This window comes from Corvus cornix, chromosome 24, assembly GCF_000738735.6.
Source record: "Corvus cornix cornix isolate S_Up_H32 chromosome 24, ASM73873v5, whole genome shotgun sequence".
NCBI classification, from domain to species: domain Eukaryota; kingdom Metazoa; phylum Chordata; class Aves; order Passeriformes; family Corvidae; genus Corvus; species Corvus cornix.
The window spans coordinates 5,734,155-5,747,156 of NC_046353.1; positions in this window are offsets into that span (position 1 = coordinate 5,734,155).

Genomic DNA, 13,002 nt, shown 5'->3' on the forward strand with positions numbered 1-13,002 from the left:
ATTACAGACTTTCAATTATTCATTTTTTCCCCTTTCTTGTTATCCCTCCCTCTTCTTCATTGCTGATTTGTTGTGGTCTCCTTGTCTTATTTTTCATCTGCTCTTTGGCTTTTTCTCCACCTCTAATTCCTGTGTTTCCAGACATCTCTCTGACCTGGACAAGGACCCTGAAGATCAGACCTTGTCCCCATCCCTGGACTATTTTGGGATATCTCCTCTGGATTCAATTTTCTCACCACCCTTTGCCCCAGCTGATTTCTCCGCACCGCCGAGCTCCTGCCACAAAGCTCCCTGGTGCCTTTTCTGTTACAGAATGAGAAATAAAAATGTGGTGCCTTTGTTGCTGCTCATCTATCTGCTGTGCCCAGGTGAATAATGCAGGGAAACATGTATGTATTTATACAGCAAATGGGAAAATACATTTCTTAAGATGAATGAGGTTGTTTTCAGCCTTGATGCACCCAATAAAATAACCCGGTATCAAGAGGGAGGTTTATTTTGAAGTCTGGACGTGTCATAATATCAGCTCCCAAGCAGGACTTCAAATTACATAAATCAGAGAGAGGAGGAGAGGGGAAAGGCCGGGAGAGCAGCGAGCGCAGGGGGAATATGGCCGTAAAAAGCTGGAAGAAGGTGTGGGATGCACAAACACAAGGACACATCAGTGGGAGATGCTGGATGGAGATTGAGCTGAGCTTTGACACCAGCTTTTGTGGCTCCTCTTTCTTTTGGTTTGGGTATCTTCCTCTCTGTGCCTGGCTGGGGAGAAAATCCCCCAGGAAAATTTGTGGAGGTTGGGGAAACCACGGTGCTGAGCAGCCTTGATGCTGCCTGGTGAGGGAACCCCAACCACGAGCTTGTCCCCAAGTCTCTGGGCACGACAACCTCTCCCTGAGGGAATCCTGTTGCCCCCTTCTAGATCAGCTTCAAATCCACTTCAAAATCCCACTCATTTCCATAATTCCACCACAAACCACACCAAGAGCCTCATGCTGGCCACAAACTGCTGCCAAATGAGTTAAGATGTTGCAATAGGTTTATGAACAAGCACAAAGTTGTTGTTTTTTGTGGGAAAAGAGCATTTTATCTGTGCAAACTATGGATTTTTAATATTTTTAATACTCCTCCCCCCCTCCCCCCCCGATAAAAGGGAGCTGCCAAGCTTCCTTGTGTTGGTGTGCAGATTTCTGCTTTTCTGAAATTTGGGGGTGTGTTTGGCGTGCCACATGCTGTTCCCAGCTGAAAACTCCTTTGGTCTGCCAAAGCGAAGTGGGGGAGATGTGGAAAAAAAAAAACCAACCCAGCCTGTAACAAGCTGTAGGCTTTATGTCACAGCTTTGCCTGGCACGGAGGGAAAAAAATTCCCATGCTGTCTTCCTGCAGCCTGGAGAGAGCTTTCCCTGCTCCAAGTGCAAGGCAGAAGTGTAAAGCATGTTGCGATCTCGATTTAGGATCACTGCTGTTGTTTATCTGTGAGGTGTCATCCAGACAAGGAGCAGGAGAGGAGCCTGAGGGGAAAAAAGCTGCTGGTCTTCAGAAGTCATGAGGCTGAAGAGCTCCCCCCCAGCTCTTCCTCGCAGCCCTGGTGTCTCTGTGGTGGATTTAATCGCTTCGGGGGATGTTTAGCAACTGGGTTTTTTTTTTTGGGGTGGGGGGTGGTGGGGAAAGAAGCTGTAGAATGCAGTGTTGCTGCTGAAAGCCTTCAGCAAAAAGGGTCGGATCCATCTCCCAGCCCGGGATTTAAAAATCCCATGTGGATGTGGCATTTAGGGATGTGGTGTAGTGGTGACCTTGGCAGCGCTGGGGGAATGGTTAAGGGTCTTTTCCCACCTAGATAATCATCGACATATATATGATAATATTTAATGTATCATAAATAATATGGTTCTGTGCTCTCATGGTTGAACCCTACTCTAGGGGAGGGAGCTGCAGCCTGAGCAGACTTTTCCCACTTTCTGCCCTTTATTTTTGAAGAGCCTCTGATATTTTGGATACACATCTCCCTGTACAAAAACACCTGTTCCCTGTATTGTTTTCCTTCCAAATTTTTCTTTTTGAGGGAGCCACTGCTAAAGCTGCTCAGGAGGAGCTTCCTGAAGCCCAAACTGGGGAACATGACTGTAGAAATCCCTCAGGAGATGCAGCCAAGTCAGGGTCACCCCCCCAATTTGTCTGCTCCCCTCTGGCTTTGGCTTTGTCACTGGAACTGGGTTTGCTGCTCACAGCAGATGTGTCTTGCAGGGGATGTCTCACTTGCTGGGAAGGCTTCATTCCCAATAATTTTCAGACATTGCTGCCCTCATGATTTATCCCCCTTCGGTTTAGATCTCATTTTTCCCAATTTTACCTTTGTCTCCAGGAAAGCTCGTCTATTTTAGTGCCATTTCCTCTCTCTCTCTCTGGCTCACACGCTCCCTGTAGCCCAAACTTGTCTTCTTTTCATATTTATTTCAGTATTTGTCTTCTCCTCCCTGTGCCAGCTGCACTCTCAGGGTTTATCTCTTCTCTTTCCATGATCTGTCTCGGAGTCCAGTGACTTTGTTTTTCTTTCTTCAGCTGTTTCCTTGGGCAAGGTTTAACCATGGTGTTTGCTGAGGGCTGAGGGCTGTGGAAAGGGAGAGGAAAAGAGGGTGGGGAGGGAGTGGGATTCTTGCCCCTGCTTTGGGACTGATCTCCAGGGATCAGCAGCTGGTTGGGCACAATATTTTCCAGTGTTTAATCCATATATCCATGGCTCTCCCCTTGGTGCCACACAGAGGTTATATCCCAAAAAAGGAGAATTTTGCATTACTTTGAAACCTCTTGAGCATCACGGGCTTGTTGCTCTGCTGGCTCTTGGTGCTACACAGGCTCCTCAGCCTCTGCAAAGGTTGGTGGAGAAACATCCCCTTGCCTCAGTTTCCACTTTTGTACGGAAAAATAATGGTGTTCATGCCCACATTTCACAGGGAACCAAAACCTTTTTTGGAAGAGAATTTAACAGTGGAAAAACAAGAACTTTTTCTAGGAAAAAAAAGAAAAATTTCACAAGGCAAACTGAATAGAAAATTATTTTCATTTTTTACAAAATATTTTGGGTTTTTTCCCAGTTTGGGATAGTGTAAAGAAAAAAATAATCAAACAAGTTGTTTCAACAAATTCTGGCTGAAAAGCAAATTTTCCTCCTCCCTGTGTGGCCCTGAGGGATCTCCAGTGAGGGATCTTCCAGCTTTGGGTTGGGACCCAAAGTTTCAATCACTGGCACCAAAGGAGGATGAAACCCCAGAGGAAAAATGTGTGTGGGAAAAGCTCTTTGGGGTCACCTGATTCCAGCATTTTGGGTTAATTTATTAACTGGGGGAGCTGGGGAGCAGCATCCACAGGACTCTTGCTGCCCAACCTCTGTTGCCCAACCAGTCACGCCAAGTCCATCCCTTCCCCTGGTCATTGCCTGGTCACTGTGACATGAGGTGTGGTGTAATTCCCAAAAAATGCCTTTCCCCCCTCCCTGGCAAGCACCAGAAGGGCTGGGAATGAGAAGGAAATCCTCACTGCGCTTCCCATGCAGCCAAGTCTTGTGCCCTGGGGAGGGCACTGCTTCATCCGCTTCTTTCCCGTCAGCATCTCCTGATTCCCAGGTGGTGCAATGCGAATGCAATTCCCAACACCCACTCTGGGTACATCTGGATGGACTCCCCGTCCCCTCGGCACAAAATGCATCCTCCCCCCGTCTGCTGGCATTTTCCAAACTTTCCTAAAAATCCCTTGCAGATGGTGGATGTGCTTCGCTTGGATGGGCTTGGTCTGGGGCAGAGGTAATGGGGGGCAAGTGAATGAAGGCATCTTCCCTTTGGAAGCTCTTCCCAGCCTGGAATTGCAAAGCCCTCACACCTGGGAAGACCCTAATGCTTCCCTTACAGCCCTCTCCAACAATTCCAGCTCCCTGTTAATGTCTCCCAACCCTTGAGGGGCCTTTTTCAAGGCTTCCCTTTTATTTTGATCCTTAAGCTTTGTGCCTTCATTAGTTTAAAACTCACCTTCTCCTGATTTCCATAGAGATTGAGATTGGGCATGACCAACCGTATTCATTTTTCCATGCTTTCATCTTCAGGAAAGAAGGAAATCTCTTCCTGAAAAAACGATGTTTTTATCTGTTGGCTTGGGATATCCAGCATCTTTCCAGCCTGGCTGGAGCAGCTGTTTCTCCTTCCATTGAGCTGCTGACTAAACAAAACCCCCAGCAAAGCCTTTGGTTTGGATTCACCCCAGGAACATCTTCCAGGGATGGGATGATTTAAACTTGTAATGAAAATTAACAACTCAGAGCCTTCCATTGCTTCCCTTTGGCCTGGCAACCTCGTGGCTCATCCCTTTTTGGGGGGGAGAAGGGAACTGAAATAACAAGGTATCAGATGCCTGCTTTATCAAAAACTTGGAAGCAGCTGATGTGCAGATGTTGCACTCCCAATTTATTGCTACAACAAAGCCATGGGAGAAATGAAATGGAAATTTGGGGAAAGAGAAGGGGATATTTATGGACACGCTGCTGCCTGTGCTGTGGGGGTGTGTCCCCTTCCTGAATATCAGAGGGAAGGGGAAGGAGGAGGCAGGGAGAGCTTCAATTTTGCAGACAGCAGGAGTGGGTCTGCAGGGGAAAATATGGGGACAAAAGTGAATTTCTCCATGTCTTGAAAATTTACTGAGCATCGTGAAACAACGGGAAGTGGCTTCTTCCAAAGGCTGGAGGTTGGAGCTTTGCCAGGTGCCTTTCCAGGCTCCAAGGACGATTTTTGCCTCATCCATGACAGTTTTTTGCTGGATTTCAAGGGGTTTGAAGGGATAGGGATGTCCAGCCCCACACAGATGTTCTGTGCCTCAAGCACGTTCCCACAGTGGAGCAGTGGCACCACTGGCGCCAGCGCCGTCTGCCTGAGGAGCAGCTGAGGAGTCAGGGACTGTTCTTCCATCCGTCGTCTCTTGGAGCTGCTTCTGTCCAAGCAGCGATTCAATTCCAGCTTCTGAGAGCAGCTTTCATCACATCAGTCACTCGTGCAACCAGTGGGGCTTGCACAGAGGGGCTTCTCTAACAGGGGAGATGCGGAGACCTCGTGCCCACCTTGGGATGCTCCTCTGAACCTCTGTGCCAGTTCTGGTTCATCGAGCCCAGTCCAGGACTTTTGGCCTCAGGGAACTACTCAACAAAAGGGTTCAGCCCCTTGTAAAGCCCGAAGTACCTCCAAGCATCCTCCCTCAGCATCCTTTACTTCCCTCCTCCTGTGGCAGGGCCGGACTCCTCTTCCACACCTTCCCTCTGCTCACAAGTGGAGGTGAGGAGAACACCTCATCCCTCTTCCCCGGTGTCTTCTCTGGGAGAAGACCCAGCTCTGATGTGGGATTTATTGGGCAGGGAGCATATGCCCGTGTTCCCACCGCATATGATCCACGAGATGTTTGTGTGGATCTAATTGTCGCATATGTTTGTTGTGAATCCGTAATGAGGGGCCAGAGCAGATGGCAAAGGCTGGCTGCCAGTCACGCTTCCGCAGCACTCTATTTCTCTCAGGAGCACAGAGCGGGATTTGATGATGGGATTGGTTGAGGAAAGGACCCCACCAGTCAAGGTTTTGGGTTGGGAAACCATTTTCTCCCTCGTGCAAAAGCCCCTCACCTGTGACATCAGTCACATTAAAAACAACCCCAAATCTGACACTTAAAGCTGATGGTTCCACACCTGACTCTGATGTGGAACCTGATTTTCAGCACAAAGCCCATATCCCATCCCACATCCAAATCACCCCATCAAAGCAGCATGTGGGAGGTTCAGATTGGGGGGAAAGTGGGGAAAATGCTCTCCCAAAGGGCATGGCTGCATCCTCGCAGCCTCCCGGAGCTAAATTTGAATTTCCCAGCTACCTGAACCTTCTGGGAGTCTCACGCTGGCACCGTGCTATAAATATGGCTGAGAAGACACTTCTATTATAAGTCACCAATTTCCGGGGATTGGAAGCAGAATTGGGCAAATTAGAGTAGAAAAAATGAAATGAAATGTAAGAAGAGTGGAGAAGGAGGAGGAGAGACCTCAGAGGTTTGCAAAGATTTAGTTACCCATGCTTGGGAGATCTTCCTGGGAATGGCTCAGAGAAAATGCCAACCCAAGGAGGAGCCTGGAGAACAACAGCAAACGCAGCAGCAGAGCACAAAGTGGATGGAGCCGCCACGTTTGGAAGTTAATTAGCACTGGGCAGATCATTAGCTACAGCAGCCCTTTTAATTAGAGCTGCAGGGCTCCGTTTCCCTCTGGATTGGCACCGTAAGGTTGTTCCCGCGCTGGCATTGAGGCTTCGTCAGGCTGAGATTCCTCCTGGGCAGCTGCTGCCGTCCCGTTGTTTCTGCCACTGAAAGGTTTGTTAGCATCCTCATCGCTGCTTCCCCGAGTGGTTTGGGAGGCAGAGGCCTCTTCTCCCTTGGTCTTGGAACTAAATCCAGCTCCAGAGGCCAAACTCAGAGCGTCAAACCGCTTTTGTAATTAAGCTTGAGGTGGCTTTGCTTTGCTTTGACCTCATTTAGGCTCCGTTTGGGCTCTCCCAAAAGTGAAACAGCCCCTTAATTGCTCAAACAAAGACAGGCATAATTAATAGCTATTTTATCAAATTGCTTCTTTGAAACGCTATGAAAAAAAATAACCCTCGAACCAAGTAAGGAGCCTTCCTCCAGCTCTCCAGAGTCACTGCTTCTGTTTTCAGCCCATGTGCCCTCTGCATTCCCAGGGCGCAGACACAATTCCCATCAACCTCTCCCCTGGAAAGGGCAAGGGGAAGGGTTTTAAACTGAAAGAGGAGAGATTTAGATGGGATAATGGGCAGGAATTGTTCCCTGGGAGGGTGGGCAGGCCCTGGCACAGGGTGCCCAGAGCAGCTGTGGCTGCCCCTGGATCCCTGGCAGTGCCCAAGGCCAGGCTGGACGGGGCTTGGAGCAGCCTGGGACAGCGGAAGGTGCTATCCCATGGCATGAGATGAGCTTTAAGTTCCCTTCCAACCCAAACCTTTCCATTATTCTGTGATTCTCCCCTAAAGTCTGATCTCTCTTACCCAGCAATTACTTTTCTTTGCCCTTGGGTGGTCGCTCAGGACCGGCTTTGCCATCCTCGAATGGGGAAGAAAGGGGAAAGGATGAGGCTGTTCTTGGCTCACGGTGGGAATACAGTGGCAAATTTATTTCCTTAAGATCTGATACGAGAAGGGTTTTTCTCCTCCTTTCTGCCTCACCTTGAAAGCAGCGTCTGCCTCTGTCACGTGCGACCTTGGAAGTGGTTATTGGGCCGGACAAAACCCTCCCATTTTCTTGCAATGTCATCCATTACTCAGCTCAACACTCCCGACAGGAGGAGATGAACACACGAGCAAAGGAAAAAAGGAGAGGCCTCAAAGAGAGCACAAATTAAGATGACTGAGATCAGATAACGAGGAAATACAGTTAAATTGTTTCCTTCCTTTCTTCCTCTGGGCTGGCCCTGGGGAAAATCCGTCTCATTTACCATTCTGGGCCACTGGATGTGATTTTTCTGCCGGTTTTGGTGGGGGGAGTGAGGATGGAGCTGGAGATGCTGAAACTTTTTCCCCTCCTCTTTTCTCTTTCCCCAGCTGTTCCCTGACCTCTGCAGTTATCTCCAGCCTTATCAGCAACACAAGATGGCTTTTTTTTCACATCAGCAAGCACCATCCAAAATACAACAATCAGAAAGAATAAGAGAAAAACAAATCAATGCCCACAACCAATGGGCCAAAAAATGCATAAGGACTAGTTTTGATTAGGACAATTTATAAAAAAAGCCCCAAACCATAAAATCTTCAAATCTTTCCAGCATTAATTGCTTGGTTTTCCCCTGGGGAGAATATACTTCCCATCCTAAGCTGAAGATGGTTTCTTTTGGCCTCTTGGGTTTTGTTTTTTTTCACTTCTTTTCCTGTTTTAAATGAGCTTTCAGTTTAATAAATGAGATTTTCTTCTTTCCTTGGGGTGCTGAGCCTGTGTTGAGGCCACCTTGGGGTGCAGGACACCCCTGGGTGCTTGGGCACAGATCCTGCCTCCAGGAGCAGCAAAGCTTCCCCTGCCCATCCATCCGTGGGGATGTAATGAACATTCCACTTTGGCAAGGGGACTGTTTGGCCAAGACCTCACCCAGTGCTCAGTGAATCTGATGTGACCTGGATCAGGCCTTTTCACCCATTTTACCTCACTTTTAAGGATGGGAAGAGAGTGAGACAGGCTGGGGATGCGGGCACACATGGAGCTTGGTCTGGGATCAGCTCTTTGCCCCCGGGCACTTTGCTGGAAGCAATAATTAAAAATCATGTTAAAACGATTTGGAAACATTATTCCTGTTTTTCTTCGGGCCAGAGAGGGAAGGAGGAGGGATGATTTGGGTACAAGCAGCTCCTGCCCATCGCTGAGGTAAAATGGCAGGAGTTTGGCACTCTGGGAAGGAGCTCAGGTACCCCTGGGTGTGGTTTGGCACATCCGAGCCGGAATCACTGAGGCCTCTCCAGCTGCCTCTCCTCCGTCTCCGTTTGAAGCTGCAGCAGGTCTGGAGTTCAGCAGAACCCCCCGCTAGATGTATTATTCATTTCTGAGCTTTAATGATGTGATAAAGTTGCTCGAAATAGGGAAAGGCTCATTAAACTGCCATTTGAATATAGAGCACAACTACGTTTGAAGGAGAGGGAACCAGTCCTGCACCTTCTCCCCTCCCTTCCCCGCAGCCTGGAAAGAGCCTCCAGCTTGGTGTTGTTGATGAGGCTGCTGCTGCTGAGGGGTTGGCAGGACGGAATGAGGGGCTGGGGACATCCTGGGGCATCCATGTGGGCTCGGGAGCCGGCGGGGTTGGGGTCTGGTGTGTGTGGGGCTTTCCCTCCTCCCTGGTTGAAAGTGCCGAAATCAAAGGAGGAGTGAAGTGCTGGAATTTGCTTCGGCTTTTCTGCCAGAGGCAACAGCATCTATAAAAGATGATCTGGGTCCTCTTGGTCCTTTGCATTTCCAAAAAATCCCTCGAAGGCTTGGTTGCCCCCTCCCGCTGGCAGAGGCAAGCTGGGGTGGGCTGTGGATGCTGCAGGACAAGGGGGTGGCCAGCCCTACATGTCCCACCCAAAGCCACTGGAGGCTGTGACAGGCCAGCCACACCTGGACCGAGTCATTAGGGGTGAGACATTAACTCCAGCGGGGTTTGTTTAGGGTTTATCCAACCCCACTAATGGAAAACTTTCCCTTGCTGCCAGCCATCCCCCTGTTCTTTATGTTTTCCTCTGCTCCCTGTTCTCCCGCCCCGTGCAGGGATCTTGCTCAGCTCTCCTGATCAGAGCTTGGCTTTGATCTTCCCCAGAGAAGCTGCTCGGTGGAGATGCTCAGCAGCCCTTGGAAAATAATTGCACCTCTCTGCAGCCGAGGAGAGAGAGACACGTGTGTGCCACGGCCTCCTGCCCGTGGGCACCGCGGGGGCCGGGGCGCCAGGATGGGATCCTGGACAGGGATCCTGGACAGGGAGTCTGAGCAGGGATCCTGGACAGGGAATCTGAGCAGGGATCCTGAACAGGGATCCTGAACAGGGAATCTGAGCAGGGATCCTGAACAGGGATCCTGGATGGGGAGTCTGAGCAGGGATCCTGAACAGGGATCCTGGACAGGGATCCTGGACAGGGAATCTGAGCAGGGATCCTGGACAGGGATCCTGGACAGGGAATCTGAACAGGGGATTTGAACAGGGATCCTGAACAGGGAATGTGAACAGGGATCCTGGACAGGGAATCTGAGCAGGGATCCTGAACAGGGATCCTGAACAGGGATCCTCACCCACTGCCTCCCCCCATCACCTGCCCCTGGTTAATCACACCCTGTGGATGGGCAGGTACAATCCTGGGGTGCTCTTAGTGAAGTATTTGGGAAAAAGGTGTTTGCTGCCAAGTCTGGAGGTGCTGAAATGGTCTTTTCTTTAAAAAAAAAGTTGACGTTTCACCCCAAAAGCTGGTACTGAGTGTGCCCTGGCTGTCGGTGGCCCTGGCATGGTGAGCACGTGATGGGGATGATCAGAGTAGGAGCAGCCTGGAGAAGTGGAGTTGTCCAGAGAGGTTGTGGACTCCTCATCCCTGGAAGTGTCCAAGGCCAGGTCAGAAAGGGCTGGGAGCACCCTGGGCTAGTGGGAGGTGTCCCTGCCCATGGCAGGGGGTGACACTGGATGGGCTTTAAGGTCCATTCCCACCCAAACCATTCCATAATTTTGTGGGATTGATCAGCTCTGCCATCGCTTTCCCTGCAGACACCTCTGTGTGCATGGCTGAGGCTTTCTTAGGGCACAGGATTATTTTGCAGGGAGTAATTGGCCCATTCACCTTTTTTAACAGCTTCCTCTCCCTGTAGGTGGATTTAGGGATGCAGATTGCAGTGGGATTTACAAATGCGGTAACAAATCCCAGTGACCCCATGGCAGGAGGATGAAACCTCGCAGGACATGAATCCCAAAGGCTTAAGAGCTCCATAGCTTTGTCTGAGTGGTAAAACCAGGTTGTTGTGGGTTGGGAAGCTCCAGGCAGAGGTGGCAGAGCCACCACATCCTCGGCTCGGTTACTGTGCTGCTTCATCCCTCTCAGTCTGCCTTTGCTGGGATTTGGAGCCCCCTGACCTGCTGCACCTCCGTGTGCTCCAACCTGACACAGCCTCGTGGGGAGAAAGCTCATTAAGAGCCCTGCTCTGCTGACCATCCCCGGCTAATTATGAGCTGCCTCCTTAAATTTCCCTTGGCTTGTTTCTATTGGAGACAGGATTTGTCTCCGGTTGAGGCTGTCACTGCATTTCAGTTCTCCTCTCTGCACACCGGGATTTGGGTAGCAGTTTACATTTATTTTATATTTTTGTTCCCTCTTTTTTCTTTTCTTTCTTTCTTTCTTTTTTTTTTTTTTTGTCAAGTGCTTTGAGAGAAAAGTGTGATGGAAATATGGTGTCATTGTTATGATGATGAGGGGACTATTTGTGATGTGCCAGCACCCTTCTCACTGGGATCGAACCATTTGGGAGCATCTCGACATCCCCCAGGTGGCATTTTGCTTCCACAAAGCCAAGCACTTATGCAAATACACACACATGGAAAGTGCCTGTGTGCGTGTGTGAGTGTGTGGGGATACATAGATCACGTGGGTGTGATTGGAAAGAAAATTCTATAAATAAATCCCATTATCTTATTACACTGTAATTTTCTATCATTATCTTGCAGCATGGATCAAATGCATCTGTGGGTTGCGAGGAGAGCGAGGGGCTGGGAAGTGGCAAACTTTGCTGTCTAGCCCAGAGATCCAAGGGTGGAGGAGATGGGAAGGACTTGGGAATATCTGCAGCCTTTCCCTGCCCTGCCGAGAATTTGAGCCCCCAGCTGCCCTGGGCTAAACCCCAATGTTGTGCCTGTGCTGAGCCCCTCCGAGCCTGCTCCGAGCAGGATGCGCCGTTCCACAGGTGATTTGTTTTACAACAATCTGAATCCATCTTGCTGATGGGGGGGAAAATTAAAACGAAATAAAAATCCACTGTCTAATTTGAGTTTGAATGGATTTGGCTTCTGCTTCCAGCTTTTACCTCTTGTCCTGCCTTTAGCTGATGGATTAAAGAGGTTTGGCCGTGCCCGGTGTTTTCTCCCCTAGAAGGTGCTCCTGTGCTGTAATCAAATCACTCTCATTCTTCTTCCTGATAAGATAAAGAGGTGAAGCTCTTTAAGTCTCCCACTGTAAGGCATTTTTCCTGGCCCTCAGGTTATTTCTGGGCCTTTCTCTGCACTCTGGTCAATTTTTCAGCATCTTTTCCTTTTGCCAGGTGCATCCCCTGGGACCGACAGGAGCAGCTCAGTGTTGTCCCCAAACCCTGCTGTGCTCAAACCGCCTCTCCAGCTCCCGGGAAGCTTTTCCTGGCTGCTGAGATTGAAAACCATGGATTTTTCTGACCCCAAGACCCTGCTTTTTCCAAACAATCTGACTCCAAGCTGCTGAAAACCCCCAAAGAGTTTTGGGACTCCGACTTGGGGTCACCATTCAGCAGAAAGATCAAAAAAAAGCCCCACCAGAAAGCCTCAGCCTCATTTGAAAACCAGCACCAAGCTTTGGGATTTTGATTTAAAACATTTTTGTCTAATCCTATTAGCCAAGAGAGGAGACAGGGCTCCTGAAATGACAGTTTTGTGGGTTTTTTTCCCTGTTAACTCCAGGCCTGCAGTCAATTAAACAGCAGATGAGGGGGATCATGGTCATGGTGCCTACTGGGAATACGGTGCTTTACAGGGGAAGGTGGGAGGTGGGATTCAGCCTCTCTAACCTGGGATCTGGGGTAAATATGGGAATAACTTCCCATGGATTCTGCACTGGGCTGATGCTTTGACCAGGTGCAAATAACCTGTGAGAAGAGAAAATGGTTTTTTCTATAACCAGAGAGATGCTGGGGTCGTGGGTCTTGGGATGCAGATCCTGGGATCCCCACTCGGATCATTATTTCACCAGCTTCAACATATTTTGGGGCTGTAGCCACAAGGGATATTTGCACCTGAGATTTTTTTTTGGCTGCCTTTTGGTCTTCAATGAGTGAAAACTTGTTGGACGCTCCGCACAAAATGAACTTTTGGGAACGTGAGGAAACAGCTCGGTGGCATCAGGAACATTTTGTATTCAGGAGATCGAGGTTCTGTTCCGCGACTCCTGGAAATGAACGTTTGAACAGCAGCAAACGCCGCGCCTGGAATGGCTGAGGTTCAGCCCCAGGTCAATGGCTGCATTTTCTCTCCATGAAGTGATCGTTAATTTCAAGTTTACGGTTTATTGCCGTAAAGGACTTAAAAAGAAAGAAGGACTGTGCCATCCACTGGGCTGGGCACGTGCTGCTCCCTCGACTGGGTAAGCAGCGCTTTCCTGGCAGGCTCTGAGCCTCACCAGCCACTTTGTGAGGTCTGGAAAAGCTATTCCAGGGATTTTTTATGGCTCCGCGTGTTTATTGCATTCCGAG